This window comes from Nannospalax galili, unplaced genomic scaffold (genome assembly GCF_000622305.1).
Source record: "Nannospalax galili isolate Female #2095 unplaced genomic scaffold, S.galili_v1.0 C49529803, whole genome shotgun sequence".
Classification (NCBI taxonomy): Eukaryota; Metazoa; Chordata; class Mammalia; order Rodentia; family Spalacidae; genus Nannospalax; species Nannospalax galili.
The window spans coordinates 1-2217 of record NW_008480163.1 but is presented as its reverse complement, the minus strand read 5'-3'; the positions used below and the strand labels follow the sequence as shown (position 1 = coordinate 2217).

The window sequence follows — 2217 nt, the reverse complement described above, 5'->3', positions numbered from 1 at the left end:
TAGTAACGCTATGTATTTACCGATTCATTATTATGAAATGAATGAATTTTCCCTAGTACTTACTGCACAAAAAACACAAAGAGTTCTTGTTTTTGCAAAGGTTTTAGTTCTCTTTTTTGAGCAAGATTTGGTGAAGTCCTGTTCTGTCATTGCCTTTGACAGATTTCTCATCCTTAAAATAGAGGAATAAATGAAATAATGGTTTAGAAGACTTAAAATGAATATTCGCACATGCCAGGAGAACAGGAAATGTTATAGAAGGGAACACATGCCCTGAGCTTTTAGCTAAAGTCCTTCTTTGGTTTATTATTTACTTTTCTGTTGTTTGTTTTTTGGGGAGCAATCAAATCAAGTGTTTATTGAGTGCCTGTTTTGTGCTAAATATTGTTCCAGGTACTTGGGACTCATCAGAGAATAACACAGGAGCCCTGCCCTCCTGGAGCTTACAGTTTGTCATTTTTCACTTCACCTACATACTGCTTGTTTCCTTGGTCAAGTCACTGCACCTTTCTGCCCCTGTCATAGCTGCCCAGTCAGGGAACAAGGAGGCTGGCCTCAGTGGCGACTGAGCCTGGTATACCGTAGATGCTGAGCTAGACACCTACCCCAACCCAACACCCAGACAGCAGAGAGGGCTGAAGTTGACTTTCAATAATAAAGTACACGGGGAGAAGGGAGAGGGAGCTGAGCTGTACGGGCTGGTGGCTACACAAATTGTTGCTGCTGTTCTTACTGCTTGGTGGCAGCCTTGTTAGCAGGTCTGCAGCGCTGTGACCGCCAGCTCCATTTCTTCAGCTTTCTCCTTGGCTTCTTCAGCTGTCTCAACAAGTGTTTTGGAAGGGGCCTTGCCTTGCAGCTTGGCAAAGGTGTACTCAAAGCCCTTCATTGTCTTGGTCACATTGCTTTTGACACAGGCAAGACCAAACTCCTGGACAACTCTGGAGACACCAAGTAAGGTAGAGACCCAGGCTTCATGGCAGATTTCAGTCCAGCCACTGTTGTCAGAGTTCACACAGTAAACACATGGTTGCTCCACCATTACCAGCTGGCCGTGGTTGATGTTCCAGGTGAAGGTCATCATGGTCTGATCTGTGGATTCACAACAGTGTTCTCCAGGATGTATACTGAGTGAGCAACATTGGCAGGAAACAGTCGCTCTGCCCAATGCACGACATCCTGTTGGTCTTGGTCAGGAGTCTCTGGGACAGAAGCTCCTGGTTAGGGGTCACCTCCAGGTGCACAATGTCTTCAGTTGAGAAATGTTTCCTATAGGAATTTGGGTAACTTTGCCAGAAGGCAGTGAACACTTGGTCCCAGAAACTTCAGAGCATGCTCTGGACCAGAAAATACTTCCCCATTGTTGACCTGGGCAGACTTAGCACCCCTGCAGCATCAGGTGAGGAATCTGGGAATATGTGGGGGGAGGCTCCCTGCTCAGTCACCCCCATGCCATGCCTAACTCACTATGACCACCATTTCTTGTTTGGTTTTAAGAGAATTACTGAGTGAATTACAGACTTACACATGTGGATTTCTTAAAAAGTGTATCTTTAAAATGCAACACTTAGAAAACTACTAGTCTATAGCTGTTTTAGGATCTACAAAGGCATATTCAGTGCATAACTCAGACAGGCTTCCATCAGCAAGGCTTTGCTGAGGCTCATCTGCCCATGTGATGAACTATTCCTGGGGTGATAGAGATGAAGCCTGCTCTGCTCGGGAAAAGGAAGAGCTTGGTCTAGCACTGAGCAGTTTCTCCACATTAAAGACTAAGTGGTTCAAGAGATGACTCGGGTTAAGCATGCTTTCTGGTCATCCAGGTGACTCAGAGTTGGTTTGCAGCACCCACTCTGGAAGCACACAAGTGCCTGTAACTCCAGCTGCAAAGGATAGACACTCTTCAGCTTCAAGGGTACACACAGGCATGGGACATATATAGACATGAATTTAAACAATCATAACAATGCACACTAGCAGATGCTGCTTGATTCTTTTTTCAGGTGTAAGAAACCTTTAAGATAAAACATGTCATCCCTCTGAGTGACCTGTGGATGGGTGAGTATACGGACATAGTAGGGAAAGGCCACAGTGGTGCCAACAATCCATTCTGTTCTGCCTCATGGAGAATTTTGTGGCCACCTTTCCATAAGAGCTGCTGCTTGGCTTGCTATTGATGTGAACTGGTTGTGGACATACAGGGTCAACTTCATACTGGCT

At 45.4% G+C, this 2217-nt stretch overlaps 1 pseudogene; it reads right to left on the bottom strand.

Annotated features, from left to right (window-relative positions):
- Positions 1-705: 705 nt before the first annotated feature.
- On the bottom strand, positions 706-1358 carry LOC103728520 (annotated as a pseudogene).
- Positions 1359-2217: the final 859 nt, after the last annotated feature.